Source organism: Hypanus sabinus, chromosome 5, assembly GCF_030144855.1.
Source record: "Hypanus sabinus isolate sHypSab1 chromosome 5, sHypSab1.hap1, whole genome shotgun sequence".
In the NCBI taxonomy this organism is placed as follows: domain Eukaryota; kingdom Metazoa; phylum Chordata; class Chondrichthyes; order Myliobatiformes; family Dasyatidae; genus Hypanus; species Hypanus sabinus.
Window position 1 is genome coordinate 105,074,513 of NC_082710.1, and position 16,207 is coordinate 105,090,719.

Here is a 16,207-nt window from a genome sequence, read left to right on the forward strand (position 1 = left end):
CCTGAAATCAAATTACTTTATAAGACCTTAAGACAAAGGAGCAGAATGAGGCCATCTAGCCCATCAAGTATGCTCTGCCGTTCAATCATGGCTGATCCTTTTTTTTAATCTCCTCCTCAACCCCAATGCCCAGCCTTCTCCCCATAACCTTTGATGCCATGTCCAATCAAGAACCTGTCAATCTCGGCCTTAAGTACACCCAACAACCTTGCCTCCATAGCTGCATGTGACAACAAATTCCACAAATTTACCATCCTTTGGCTAAAGAAATTTCACCGCATCTCTGTCCTGAGTCCTGAGTCTGTGCCCTCTTGTCCTAGATTCTCCCAGCATGAGAAACGCCCTTTCCACATCTACTCTGTCTAGGCCTTTCAGCATTCAAAAGGTTTCAATGAGATCCCCCCTCATCCTTCTAAATTCCAGTGACTACAGATCCAGAGGCATCAAACATTCCTTGTATGATAACCCTTTCATTCCTGGAATCATCCTCGTGAACCTCCTCTGGACCCTCTCCAATGCCAGCACAACTTTTTTAAGATGAGGACCCCAAATCTGTTCACAATACTCAAGGTGAGGCCTCACCAGTGCCTCATAAAGCCTCACATCACATCTTTGCTCTTATACTCTAAACCTCTTGAAATGAATGCTAACATGACATTTGTCTTCCTCACCACTGACTTGACCTCAAGTTAACCTTCAGGGTGTTCTGCACAAGGACTCACAAGTTTCTCCATGCCTCAGATTCCTGGATTTTCTCCACATTTAGAAAATAGTCCACACTTTTATTTCTACTACCAAAGTGCATGACCATGCATTTTCCAACACTGTATTTCACTTGCCACTTTCTTGCCCATTCTCCCAATCTGTCAAAGCGCTTCTGCATCCTACTTGTTTACTCAACGTTACCTGCCCCTCCACCAGTCTACGTATCATCAGTAAACTTGGCAACAAAGCTATCTATTCCATCATCTAAATAATTTATATACAGCATAAAAAGAACCGGTGGCAACACCGACCCCTGCAGAACATAGATGGTCACTACCATCTATAAAGCAGTCTATACCACGGAAATCCCTAGTGTGCTCACCACTACAGTGTGCTCCCTCTCCAAGGACAGCTGGGCACGGGCATATCCTTGGAAAAGGGACAGGCAATCGGCCCCGGGCAGTGCCCTCTACCTTCCGCTGCCTAGACCTGTGGATGGACATCTTGGCCAGGCCCAGGAGCAAAGCCCAGCAGGAGATCCTCCTCTCGCCCCACCCGTTCCAAACTAGGTGTCTTGTAGATGGGCAGTGCAGGACTAAAGTGCAGCCAGAACCTCAGCAGCAGCACCTTGAGAAACTCAAAGCGTGGCTGCAACCTCTCACATTGCATGGTACACTGTGCCGAACATGCCCCTACCTCATAAATTATGAGGCTTATCTATAGCCCTCTATTTTACTAAGCTCCATGTACCTATCTAAAAGCATCTTAAAAGACCCTGTCATATCCGCCTCCACCACCACTGCCAGCAGCCCATTCCATGCACTCAACACTCTCTGAGTAAAAAACTTACCCCTGACACCTTCTCTGTACCTACTCCCCAGCACCTTAAACCTGTGTCCTCTTGTGGCAACTAGTTCTGTCCTGGGAAAAAGCCTCTGACTATCCACATGATCAATGCCTCTCATGATCTTATACACCTCTATCAAGTCACCTCTCATTCTCCTTCACTCCAAGGAGAAAAGGCCGAGTTCACTCAACCTATTTTCATAAGGCATGCTCCCCAATCCAAGCAACATTGCTGTAAATCTCCTCTGCACCTTTCTATGACTTCCACATCCTTCCTGTAGTGAGGCGACCAGAACTGAGCACAGTCCTTCCTGTAGTGTAGAAAGGACAGGGAGGGAGGCAAAAGTGGTAGGGGCATGGCTCTGTTAGTCAGGGATAATGTCACAGCTGTAGAAAAGGAGGAAGTCTTGGAGGGAATGTCTACGGAGTCTCTGTGGGTGGAAGTTGGGAACAGGAAGAAGTCCTACTGGTTGTTTTTCATAAACCACTCAATAGTAACAGGGACATCGAGAAGCAGATAGGGAGACAGATTCTGGAAAGGTGTAAAGATAACAGGGTTGTCGTGGTGGGAGATTTTAATTTCACAAATATCGATTGGCATCTCTCTAGAGCGAGGGGTTTAGATGGGGTGGAGTTTGTTAGGTGCCTTCAAGAAGATTTCTTGACACAATATGTAGATAAGCCTACAAGGGGAGAGGCTGTACTTGAGTTGCTATTGGGAAATGAACCTGGTCAGGTGTCAGATCTTTCAGTGGGAGAGCATTTTGGAGATAGAGATCACAATTCTACCTCCTTTTCAATAGTATTGGAGAGAGATAGGAACAGATAAATTAGGAAAGTGTTTAATTATGAGGGGAATTATGAGGCTATCAGGCAGGAAATTGGAAGCTTAAATTGGAAACAAATGTTCTCAGGGAAAAATACAGAAGAAATGTGACAAATGTTCAATGTTCAGGGGATATTTGCATGGAGTTTTACATAGGCACATTCCAATGAGACAGGTAAAGGATGGTAGGGTACAGGAACTGAGGTGTACAAAGGCTGTTGTAAATCTTGCTCAGAAGAAAAGAAGAGCTTTCAGAAGGTTCAGCAGGAAGGAGCTTAAGAAAGAAATTAGGAGAGCTAGAAGGGGCCATGAGAAGGTCTTGCTGGATAGGATTAAGGAAAACCCCAAGGCATTCTACAAGAATGTGAAGAGCAAGAGGATAAGGTGTGAGAGAATAGGACCAACCAAATGTGACAGTGGAAAAGTGTGTATGGAACTGGAAGAGATAGCAGAAGTACTTAATGAGTACTTTGCTTCAGTATTCACTATGGAAAAGGATCTTGACAATTGTGAGGGTGACTTACAGTGGACTGAAAAGCTCAAGCATGGAGATATTAAGAAAGAGGATGAGCTGGAGCTGTTGGAAAGCATCAAGTTGGATAAGTCTCTGGGACCGGACAAGATATACCCCAGGCTACTGTGGGAGGTGAGGGAGGAGATTACTGAGCCTCTGGAGAGGATCTTTGCATCCTCAATGGGGACAGTAAAAGTTCTGGAAGATTGGAGTGTTGTGGCTATTGTTCCATTATTCAAGAAAGCGAGTAGAGATAGCCTAGGAAATTATAGAGCAGTGAGTCTTATTTCAATAGTTGGTAAGCTGATGGAGAAGATCCTGAGAGGCAGGATTTATGAACATATGGAGAGGCATAATATGATTAGGAATAGTCAGCATGGCTTTGTCAAAGGCAGGTTGTGCCTTATGAGCCTGACTGAATTTTCTGAGGATGTGACTGAACACATTGATGAAGGTAGAGTCGTAGATGTAGTGCATAGTATATAGATTTCAGCAAGGCATTTGACAAGGTATCCCATGCAAGGATTATTGAGAAACTAAGGAGGCATGGGATCCAAGGGGACATTGCTTTGTGGATCCAGAACTGGCTTGCCCACAGAAGGCAAAGACTGGTTGTAGATGGGTCATATTCTGCATGGAGGTCGGTTACCAGTGGTGTGCCTCAGGGATCTGTTCTGTGGCCCCGACTCTTCATGATTTTTGTAAATGATCTGGATGGAAGGATGGGTTAGTAAATTTGCTGATGACATAAAGGTTGGGGGTGTTGTGGATAGTGTGGAGGGCTGTCAGAGATAACAACGGGACATTGATAGGACGTAAAACTGGGCTGAGAATTGACAGGTGGAATTCAACCCAGATAAGAGTGAGGAGGTTCATTTTGGTAGGTCATACATGATGGCAGAATTTAGTATTAATGGTAAGACTCTTGGCAGTGTGGAGGATCAGAGGGATCTTGGGGTATGAATCTATAAGACACTCAAAGCTGCCATGCAGATTGACTCCATGTTTAAGAAAGTGGAAAGGGAACATGATTCAAAGGCAATGGGGCATTCACTTCGCTCACTCATAACATGTGACATGACTGCACTGGCAAACTTCACTGGATGATGTGGATCATAAGGTGTGAGTACAGTGTCTGACATCACCATTTCCTTTAATTTTTCGAAAGTCACCCCACACTGCCTTATCCATTGTCATTTCTCCCTGATCTGTAGTAATGTGTTCAATGAGTGGAGCACCGTAGCCAGGTCTGGCAGGAACCTGTTATGGTAATTGACAAATCCTCAAATGGACTGCAACTGTGAGATGTCCTTTGGTATTGGGGTATTGACCACTGCTTGAATTTTCTTGGCACACTTATGCAATCCTCGTATGTCAATGGTGTGACCACAAACTATGAATCTCTCAGTGCATCATTTCCAAAATGACAATGCTGAACAATCTTTTCAATTCAGCCACATAAACTGAAATGGACTCACCTTTCTTTGGATCCTGTTCATGAAATCTAAAGAATTCTGCAAACGGAATAATTTCTGTTCTAAATGTTGCTGCAATACTTTCATTTTATCAGCAAAGCTCGTTTCAACTGGTTTGGTTGGAGCAGTTAAACTCCTAAGAAAACTGTATGCTTTTCCACCTCTTGCACTCAGTAACACTGGCACACTCTTCTCATCAGCTATCTCATTTATTTCAAAATAATGATAAATTTATTCAGTATACATCATCCAGTTATCTTTTGTGCAATTGAACACATCTATCTTTCTGAGGTAGCCGACTATTTCTACTTAATTTTTTAAAAAAATATCATTATCTCAGTACTTACTGTTTATGAACCCATAAATTTTGTTCATTTATATAACCATATAACCATATAACAATCACAGCACGGAAACAGGCCATCTTGGCCCTCCTAGTCCATGCCGAACCCTTAATCTCACCTAGTCCCACCTACCCGCACTCAGCCCATAACCCTCCACTCCTTTCCTGTCCATATACCTATCCAATTTTACCTTAAATGACAGAACTGAACTGGCCTCTACTACTTCTACAGGAAGCTCATTTCACACAGCTATCACTCTTTGAGTAAAGAAATACCCCCTCGTGTTTCCCTTAAACTTCTGCCCCCTAACTCTCAAATCATGTCCTCTAGTTTGAATCTCCCCTACTCTCAATGGAAACAGCCTGTTCACGTCAACTCTATCTATCCCTCTCAAAATTTTCTACCATTTTTTAACTCAACCATCTTTCTCGCCTTCCATAGAGACACATGCTGCATTATTTTAACTCAAATGGCTCTCTCTCTCCCCTTTAAAGAAAAATTTTGCACAGCGCTTCACCACGTAGGTAGTTGTCTCAAGTTCATTTTAAAACTGTCTCATCACCACTGTTACGTTTGTTTGCTAAATCCAGACAGTGATCAAAAGAAAATGACATGGGAGCTGGGGATCCTTGTGTACTTTTGTCTTTACTTTGGTAAGGGGCTCTCATATGACGTGGTGGCATAATGACTTATGTCACTCACATACTTCTTGCTTATAACCCATTATAAATTATGTAAACAAACAAAGAGTGCTTAATCAAACAATATATTTAAATATTACTCAAATATTACTGAAACATTAAATGCACAACAAATGATAGTGCAGCAAATGTCAGTAAATTGAATTTAATATCAATAACAGTAGAATAGCAAACCTAATGTAGTGAAAAAATGCATGACTCTTCACAGAATCATCAAATAACAGCTTACACCAATCTACATATTAGGAAAGGTAACCAAAATCTCTTCCAAATATTTTAATATGATTAATTATGAAGTAATATTTTTAGTAAGATAAACAGTAATTCTAAAGCTGGGCTTGTGAAGTGATGAACTAGTTTGGGGCTCCATTTTGTGAACTACTAAAAGATTCTCCTCAAGGTGATGTGGCTTTGAAAGTGCATGAACGAATAGGTTTAATCACGAGATATAAGATACAGAAAGGAGATGGAAAATGTGGCTGGCTGGTGCCACAACAACAACCTCTCACTCCAAGACCAAGGACCTGATTATTGATTTCAGAAGTAGGAAACCGGTGATCTATAGTCCTCATTGCGGATCAAAGGTGCAGATCGTCAGCAGCTTTAAATTCCTCGGTGTTTTCATTTCAGAGCACATAGACTGGGTCTAACACGTAAGAACAATTATGAAAAAAGCACAGCAGTACCTCTACTTCCTTAGAAGTTTGCAAAAATGGTGCCTGCATACAATGCTCCTTTGGTTATCATCTTCTGGACAGATCATGAAACCATATATTTCATTTCCTTTATGTCTTTTACATTTGTTTTTTTTCTTTGGTGTGATTCTGGAAATGGAGCCTGTGATTTGCTGTTTGAAAATCGTTTGGGTGTTCCCGCACTCTGTGGTCTCCGAGAGGGTTCCAGGAGACAGAGGCAGCATGTGTGAACTGTAAACTGGACACACCATGGGATGGCTGCGGGCAAGCTGCTGGATGGGGCATGAACCAATGTTGACTCCATTTCACTGATTAAAGCTTCACTCGTGCGCCTATAAAAGCAATGAGGGAAATTGAAGTATTGATGGGAGTGTGGAGGTTGAGCACTGGATGCCTACCTTTTGATTGCTGAGGATTGCTCTGCTGCAGTATCAGAGAGGGAGAATGCATTGCTGTGTCTGGAGAATGTGGCCCAGGTTTTCTGCATTTTGGATGTGGACTTGGACTGTAGACTTCTTTCAGTGTTATCGATTTTTCTTAGTTCTCTACCTTTCTTGGGTTTTATTTTGTGCGGGAGGGTTTGTATTTGGAGGTCGATGTGCCTGACCCAGTTTGTTCATTTTTTTGTGCGGGAGGAAGGACTTAGAGGTTGTATGATCGTATTGCCTTTCTTTCCTTCCTTGGTTTCACGTCTACCAGGAGAAGAAGAATTTCAAAGTTGTATACATTGCAAATGAACCTTTGAAAATTTGAGATTCTGCATGACATCTTATAATTTGATAAACTTCTATAGAAGTGTGGTGGAGAGTCTATTGACTGGCTTCATCACAGTCTGGTATGGAAACACCAATGTCCTTGAACAGAAAATCCTATAAAAAGTTATGGATACAGCCCAGTCCATCACGGGTAAAGCCCTCCCCACATTGAGCACATCTACACAAAGTACTGTCGCAGGAAAGCAGTATCGATCATCAGGGACCCTGCCATCCAGGTCATGTTCTTTCCTCATTGTTGCCATCAGGAAGAAGCTACAGGTGTTGCGAAGAACGGCCGAACCCAACACAGGACACTGACACGGAGGTAGGGTAATCTGAAGAGTGTTTTTTAATGGTTGCAGGGAAGGCCGGGGAGCGAGGATCAGGAGGAGGAAAGCAGAGGAGTGAGCGAGGCTGGACCGGGGATCAAACCCGGGTTGCTGTGGTGAGAGCGCGGCGTTTAACTACTCAGCCGGCTGAGAGTGTAGGTGGGCGGCGGAACGAGGCAGAGCAGGGATGCAGACAAGGGCGCGAGCGTGGCTGGAGGAGAACAGCAGGCAGGAGGATGACCAGGAAGGCAGGCGGCACGCCATGCTCCTGTTAACACGGAGAGACAGAGCTAACACAGGCAAGCAACAGCGTGGAAACGAAACCTAGATTACACAATTCTAAGCAGCCTGGAACGTGAACAACCACTCTGGCTGAAACAACGATCTGGCGATGAGTGGATGAAAAGCTGGGGAACTAGGGTATTTATGCTGTGGGTTAGATGAGGTTCAGGTGCACTGCAATCAGGAAGCCCGGGAGAACAAAAGGCATGAAGAATAAATGGAATAAACGGAACATGAAGAATAAACGGGAGGGATGGCCGGAACCATGACCAACAGGAGCCTCAGGGCTCACCCCACCAGGTTCAGGAATAGTTATTAGCTCTCAACCATCTGGCTTTTGAACCAAAAGGGATAACTTCACTCAACTTCAGTCGCTCCATCGCTGAACTGTTCCCACAACCTATGGGCTCATGTTCAAGGACTCTTCATCTCATGTTCTCAATAGTTATTACTTATTTATTTTTCTTCTGCATTTGCAGAGTTTGTTGTCATTTGCACATTGGTTGTTTGTCCATCACGTTGGTTGCGATCATTCATTGATTCTATTGTGTTCCTGCAAGAAAATGAATCTCAGGGTTATATATGGTGATATACGTTAATAAATTTACATTGAACTCTGAAGATTCTCAGAAAATAAATGTGGGGATTTAAAAGTGAATTAGATAAATCAATGTAAAATGTCAGTCTGGTGAAATACATGCAGCTTGCTTTGCAGTCCATGCAACAGGAAACTAGGCTAATGTTTATCAAAGTACTAATGGAGAAGTCTCGAAAATTTGAACGGAACAGAAATTCATTCCTTGTGGGTTTCCTTAATTTGGTTTAACATATGCACATCAATGAACACTACTTCTGAAATTTGGTTCCATTGAAGTGAATTCCATTACTTTCCATTTGCTTTTTTAAGTGTTAAAGGTCAAAACACAACATTCTCTTTCTCCAGAAAATAGGGCCCCAATGTATTCAACATTTCCCAAAAGGTACGTTCTCTCAGATAGGTGTTGTATATCTTAGATGCTCAACAATTTACACAACTTCCCCATCCACTGAACTCCTGGGATTTGATTAATCGTTATGAAAAGGTGTTGGGATTCAAAATAGAGCTCTCAGATATCAGGTTTCAGACTGAGTTTTGAAAAGAGGTAACTAAAAATGACTGCAGGGTTTTGTATGCTAATATCCTGTGCTTTAATATTATTAACATAAAGAGAGAAGTCTAGTGATAAAATAATAATTGCTTGAGGGCGAAGCCAAACTCATGCTTGAGTTTGTTGTTGTTTTGGACCTTCCATCATGATCATTCAACTAAAATAATAGGTCATTATGTTAGAGTGTGGGATTATACAATTTGGACTTGTGCAAATGTGGTGGGATTTTTGGAATGTGCAGCCAGGGAAATCTTATCGAAAGAGGCTGTAAAAACACTGCAAAGAACCGAAGATGACTGATAAAGCAAAAGTAACTGTGGATGCAGGAAATTTAAAATAAAAAAGAGACATTGCTAGAAATACCCAATAGATTAAGCAGAATCAGTGGAGATGGGATCAGTTAATATTTCAAGTCAGAGAGCTCTTACAGGAATTGAGAAAGTTGGAAATGCAATGATCAGGCAAGGTTTAATCAATGTGGTTTATAGATTGGAATCTGTAGTTCATGTGATGTGTATTTCTGCTACTTTTTTGTTTTCTTTTTTGTGTGATTTTGATTGGGGCGGGCTGGCTCTGTTGCCTAAAGTTAACAAACGACACATAGCGAGATTGAACTGAACTCAGCTGAACTGAATATGCCTGGACTGGTTCAATGATTTGTAGTTTGGTGTTTTATATTCTGTGTTTCTCACTCCTATTTTGCCATTTGTTTGATTTGTTCTTATGTATTTTTTGCGCATTGGGGGTTCGATGTTTTTCTTTGAACGGGTTCCATGGTTTTCTTTGTTTTGAGGCTGTCTGTGGGAAGATGAATCTCAGGGTTGCATATTGCATATGTACTTTCACAATAAACGTACTTTGAATCTTTGATTTTAAGTAAGAACTGTAGCTATGGTAAGTTGGCTTGAAAAGGCTCAATTATATGGCAAATTAGAGGCTGTACTTTGACAGATAGAATTTTTTAAAATAGATTTTTTTATTGAATTTTCAAATGGTTACAAGGAAAAAAATTATCAACCCTTCCCCCCACCCCTTAACCCCCCCCCCACTAATATCTCCCTGTAGAAAGAGGGAAAAAAAGAAAGAATGCCTGGATATCGGAAGATCCCCACATGCTCCACGGAGCTCATAATAGCTTTAGTATATATATTCATTTCTTTCCCCAAATAACCAACAACTTAATCTTCGGAGCACCAATATATTTAATCCTATCTTTTGTAAATAAGGGTGCCAAATTTTCAGAAATATTTCATATTTGTCTCTTAAATTATAAGTATTTTTTCAAATGGAATGCAGCTAAAAGCTATATCTATTTTCATTTTCTTAATGTATGTTAAAATTCTTTTTCTTTTCACCGGTCCATTAAGCCCATTAACAATAAAACTTTAAAAATTCAGTAAATTAGTCATTATTTTTAACAGGGTTACTCCAGTCTATAGTAATACCTAACTTTTCAACTTTCATAGTACCTTGGGGAATCTTTTTAAAATTCTCCGTGTTGCTATGTGTCTCCCCATTGATTGTCTAGGCAAAGAAAGAAAGATTAAAGAAAAATTGATTATAAAGAAAAAAATTACAAAATACCCCCCTACTAACATTGTGAATAAAAAAAACACATTACTCCCCTCCGTTGTACGGGTCATGGCAATCGCCATGATTACACATGTGAATCCCATAGCAATCGATCCAAAGTTCCCCCAGCTCCCCCGTAACATAAAAAAGTATTATATAAGAGAAGAAAAAATAATATCACTACTCTCGCTTAATATTTCTCAAATTTTTACCTTTCTCCCCCTGTATCATATAATTAAGAATATATTTAAATATTCTTCTGTCCTTAAATATCCATCAACTCCATTCACTGTCCCTGTCTTCAACTTTAATCCATTTCACTTTTAAATCTTTGGCTGTAGTTAGCGAATATTTGGGAGTTCTTGTGCAAATTTTTCCGCATCCCGATAATCAGTAAAAGATCTTCTTTTTCCGTCATCCAAAAAAATTATCAAGGTTGCCGGGTGGCGCGATAGAAATTTATAACCCTTTTCCCATAAAACTTTTTTCGCTGGGTTAAATTCCTTCTTTCTCTTCAAAAGGTCATAACTTATATTAGGGTAGAAAAGAACTGTTTTCCCATCTATCATCAATGGCCCGTTTCTCTTTCTGGCACGTTGGGCAGCCGCCTTCAGGATCTTTTCTTTATCTTGATATCTTAAGCATTTTATCAAGATTGATCATGGGTTTTGGTCAACTTGTGGTCTTGATCTTAAGGCTCTGTGAGCCCTTTCAATTTCAATTAACTGGGTTCCTTCTTCCATTTCCAAAATTTCCGGAATCCATTTTTGAAAAAAATTTATTGGATCCTCTCCCTCTAAACCTTCTTTAAGTCCAACAATCTTAATATTATTTCGTCTGCTAAAATTTTCAAGTACATCCACTTTTCCCAACAACCATTTTCTTTCTGATGTCCAGGCAGAAATATTATCTTCCATTATATTCACTCTATCAATGGTGTCTCCCGTTGTTTCTTCCAAGTTTTTAATTTTCTTGTCTATTTTGTCCTGTCTTTTCATCATTTTATCAAACATAATCTTCATATTTTAATCTTTTTATTACTTTTAATGCTTTTAATTCATGCATTATTTGCACCAAAGATTTTTTTTATGTCTCCAATGTCACCTCCAACCTCTTCCTGTTGCTCTTCTTTGTTTGTCTCTTCATCTTTGTCTGATTTATCCAGAGAATCTGATTCCACCTCATATTCATTTTTACTTTCAGTTCCGATCATAGCTGGGATTTATAGATGGGGTTGCTTGTGTTTGCGCATGCCCCTTCCTTCATGCATGCGCAATTCCTGTTGCTCTTTTTTTTTGGAAATGGTTGATGTTGCCACAGTTTCCTGTTCTGTATCGCCGGAGGTAAAATGCACTTGAGTCCGAGGCTCTTTCATGGCGGCTGGCCTTGATTCTTTTCCAACTTGTGTTGTCTTCAAAGTAGTAGTTTTCTTCTGCTTCTCTTTAGGAGACATATTTTAAGACAATCCTGAGTAGTTTATAAGTAATTTTTAAAAAGTATTTACTAACTTTTCTTCACTTAAACATTATTTTATTGGTTTTTGACGGGAGAGCCGGATTTCCACGTCTTGATCCTACGGTATCATGTGCCGTCCCCCTGACAGATAGAATTTGATGATGACTTTAAAAAGTTTATAGTCAGGGCAAGTCTTTCTAAATATGTTGGAATTCAGGAATGAGAGTGCAAGGTTTCCAAATTCGGATTCAGATTCAAATGAATTTAACATATGCATATGGAAATGTACAGTGAAAAGTATTGTTTGTATTAACAAAAAACAGAACATGAAGGTGTACTGGGGGTAGCCCACAACATTTCCCAAAGCCCATATGGATCTCTAATCCTGGAACACATCAATGACTTGCTGACCTGGGGGGTGGGGGTGCAGACTGGGAGGTTCTGGCATTCATTCTCACTTGTTTCCCAGCCCAAGGTCTGACCAGGAATATCCCTTCATCACATATCTATGTCATTGGACTTTGAGCATGGATCAGAGGCCTAGACTCTGGCCTGATCTCTAATCCTTCCTAAACTTTAATTGGACACCTAATTACCCTCAAGTCAGGCAGCATATATGGAAATTAACAAACAGTCGTTGTTTTGGGCCAGGACCCTTCATCCAGATTCTGAGTGCTGATGTGGAGTCTTGGCCTGAAACGTTAGCTGTTTGTTCATCCATAAATATTGTCGGACCTGCTGAGTTCCTCCAGCATTTTGGGTGTGTTGCTTTGGATTTCTAGCATCTGTAGAATCTCTGATCCCCAAACCTTCCCTAAAAAAAAAATCCCTAAACCTAAAAAAAATCAATTCATTCTGAGCAATGACCCCGGCAGAATCCGCAGCTCAGTGCCATCTTGACCATCTGTTGGGAGCTTTGGCTGATTGAATCTTATAATGACTGCAAAGAGTTTGTCAGGGCAAGTCTTTCTGTACATGCTAGAATCAGGAAATTGGTGTGCAAGTTTTCTGAAAGGAGTGTAGTTTAAATAGAATTACATTTATAACAGTATGAGTAGAGGTGAACAAGTGTCGTGTCTCCATTATGGAAGGAGAGCAAAAATCTGAAGTGGCAAGATTGCCAAGGTGAGCATCCTTATAGCTTGCTTATTTTTAGCATGGCCTCAGGATGAAATGCCAGCAAAAATTCACTATCACCTTGATGCTGTTTCACTGAGGCAGCTCACAAAGTCCATGGGGAGCCTCTCGCATACGCATCCATGTCTGATTTGCCGCTTGACTCACTTTGTCACTAGCATAGAAATGTGCCTCTTATGTCTCACATAAATCTTGCTAACAACCTGTGCACTGCATATCCATGGACTTGTACAAGATGCTAGGTAGCCAGGGGTCATTGGGCGACATTCAAATTCCAGTGTTTGTGTGTTCTGATTTTGTCAGCTGGAAAAGGCCACATACAAGAGTAGAGGCCAAATATAGACTGACAACAATTACCTATCGACTCCCCATGAGAAAATGCCACAGGCCAATTGGGATATAGGGGCTTAATTGCCAAATTAAGTTGCAAGTGGCATAAGTGATACTGCAGACATGTAATGGTTGTGTAAAGATAAGAATATACCTGTTTAGTGTTCAGGTAACACCTGTCCCTCGGAAGCCCCTGGAGACTGCTTCACCTATCTCAAGTCCCAGAAGCTGTTTGAAATCTACCCTTTTGACTGGGAATTGAAGTCTGTGCAGTTTGATAAGAGCATTTTCAAAAATGTGCATAATTCAACCAGATGTTTCTCTCCTCCAGAAATCGGTCCATGAATATTTCACAAACTCCTTGCAATATATCTATTAGTTACGTACACCAGTGACATCCCGGCTACAGCAGGAAGAATTTGACAGACAGCATTTTGGAACTTATTTTAAAGCTTGATGTTTCATTTAAATATCATTAATTTGCTCTTAAAAAATTGAAAAAAAATACTAAAATAACTGAGAAATGCTGACTGTACACCTTCTGCTGTAAACTACAGGTGGGCACTCAGCAAACCTTTTGTGATGCAGTCACAGGCATTCATCCTTCAACAAAGATCTCTTTATGAAAATTGCATACATGTTATGAAAATTGTTATTACCTTAGTGGTTAAGGAGATGGAATGATGGAATAAAACCACTCTGTTAAAGACAGAGGATATCCTGTGTTATCTGATCTTTTCAATGATTTGACGTGGCCAGCTCCCACCCACATAGCCCACAGTGTGTCATCAGGACCCCTGACTGAATGGGGAGATTTTAAAATAGATATGCAAAGCAAGTTTAGCACGACATATAAAGCTTTAACAAACTTCTATAGATGTATAGTGGAGAGTGTATCGACTGGCCTGGTATGGAAACACCAAAGCCTTTGAATGGACAACCCTCCAAAAGATAATGGATTCAGCCCACAATATCACGGGTAAAACCCTGCCAACTGTTGAGCACATCTACAGTAAATACTGTCATAAGAAAGCAGCATCCATCATCAAAGTTCCCCACCACCCAGGTCATGCTCTCTTCTCGCTGTTGCCATCAGGTAGAAGGTACAAGAGCCTCAGGATCCACACCACTAGGTTCAAGGACTGTTACTACCCTTCAACCAACAGGTTCTTGAATAAAAGGGGATAACTAAACTCAGTTGTCCATCATTGAGATGTTTCCCACAACTAATGATCTCACTTTAAGAACTCTTTATATTGTTATCTCGTGCTGTCATTTTTTTTGCTATTGATTTATATTTGCATTTGTACAGTTTGTTATCTTCTGCACTTGGGTTGATCTTTCACTGATCCTGTTATAGTTACTATTCTATAGATTTGCTGAGTATGCCCACAAGAAAATGAACTTCAGGGTTGTACAAGGTGACTTTGATAATGCAACTTACTCTGAACTTTTAACTTGTCAAATTTTTTAGAGACAGATATTTAGAATGGGCTGCCAGGGTTGGTGCTGGAAGCAGATACGAATAGAGACATTTAAGATACTTTTAGACAGACACAGGTATATGCAGGGAATGGGGGGGATATTGTTCATATATAAGCAGAAGAGATTTTCTGTCATTTGGCATTGTGGTCGGCACAGACGTCATGGTTCAAGGGCCTGTCCCTGAGCTGTACTGGTCTTGGTTCTATGTTTGCTCTGCTGCGGTTGCAGAATTAAAATAATGCCGTCAATGGTGGAATGTCAACATTTTTGGGGGAAGATACCCAAGAATAATGCAAGCATAAGACAGAGGAAGAATCAGAAGGCAGAACACAGGACCATAACAAAATATTACTAACATATGTGAGATCTGTTGGGTCATTTTATTTTCCAGGAACATGAGTTGCTTGGGAATCGGAAATATATAGTTCAAAGATCCAGTAATAATCCCAATAAGGACCGTTTCAAAAGTGGCTCGAGTGCGTTGAACTAAGTAAGTTTGCCTGAGATCATCACCGGAAGGAATTCCTGCTGTGATACTGTTTAGGCTTGATTAACAAAATCTAGTTCATAACCTAAAGAACTATAAAACCATTTTATTTATTTATTGAGATACAGCACAAAATAACCCTTTCCAGCCCTTCAAACTGTACTGCCCAGCAATCCCCCCAATTTAATCCTAGCCTAATTATGAGACTATGAGACCAATGAACCTACCAACTGAAATGTCTTTGGACTGCAGGAGGAAACTGGAGCACTTGGAGAAAACCCACATGGTCATGGGGAAGACACAAACTCCATACAGACAGTGGTGGGAATTGAACCCGGGTTGCTTGTACTGCAAAGTGTTGTGCTAAACACTACACTATCATGCTGCCTAACTTCCAAAGTTCACTAAATCTGTACAAATTAGTCACATTTTCCTTGATAGTTAAATGTTTGTGATTAATTTATGATCAATGGTGCCTGCTGAAGGGATTGTGGTCCATTGGGAAGGAACTAAGACAAGTTTTGTTGCTGTTGAAGTTGGGCTAAGAAAGCCATTTTGTAAACAGTTGTAAGCTTTGAATTGAATTTCCTTTTTGGGGAAAGTAGTGATGATGAACTGGGGGAAATGGCTCTGTAACTGTCCCATCCTGATTCTTGTAACAGGGATAGGTTAAGTTGAACTTCCTGAAAAAGCAGCAGGGCAGTGAAAAGAGTGGGAATAATTCAAAGTTTATTTTTAAACAGATGAGAACATACACTCATTGGTCACTTCATTAGGCGCATCTGTACACCTGCTCATTAATACAAGTATGTAATCAGCCAATGACATGGAAGCAACACAATGCATCAAAGCATGCAGACATGGTCAAGAGATCTACTCTGTAGGGAGTGTACTTGTCAATAAACAATACAGCATAGAATGCTGTTCCTATGAGGTGCAAAGGAAACATTTAATTGCTAAATTGAGATCTTTGGGATAGACACAGCTTAATATCAAAATTCTGTTAGGATATCACTGCCATCATAATGTATGTATGTGTGTATCTGACTTCCTGAAAAGCATTATGCTTTTCAATTTTATTTAAGTTTTTTCTGGGGGTGCTGGAAATTTAGTGGCCATAC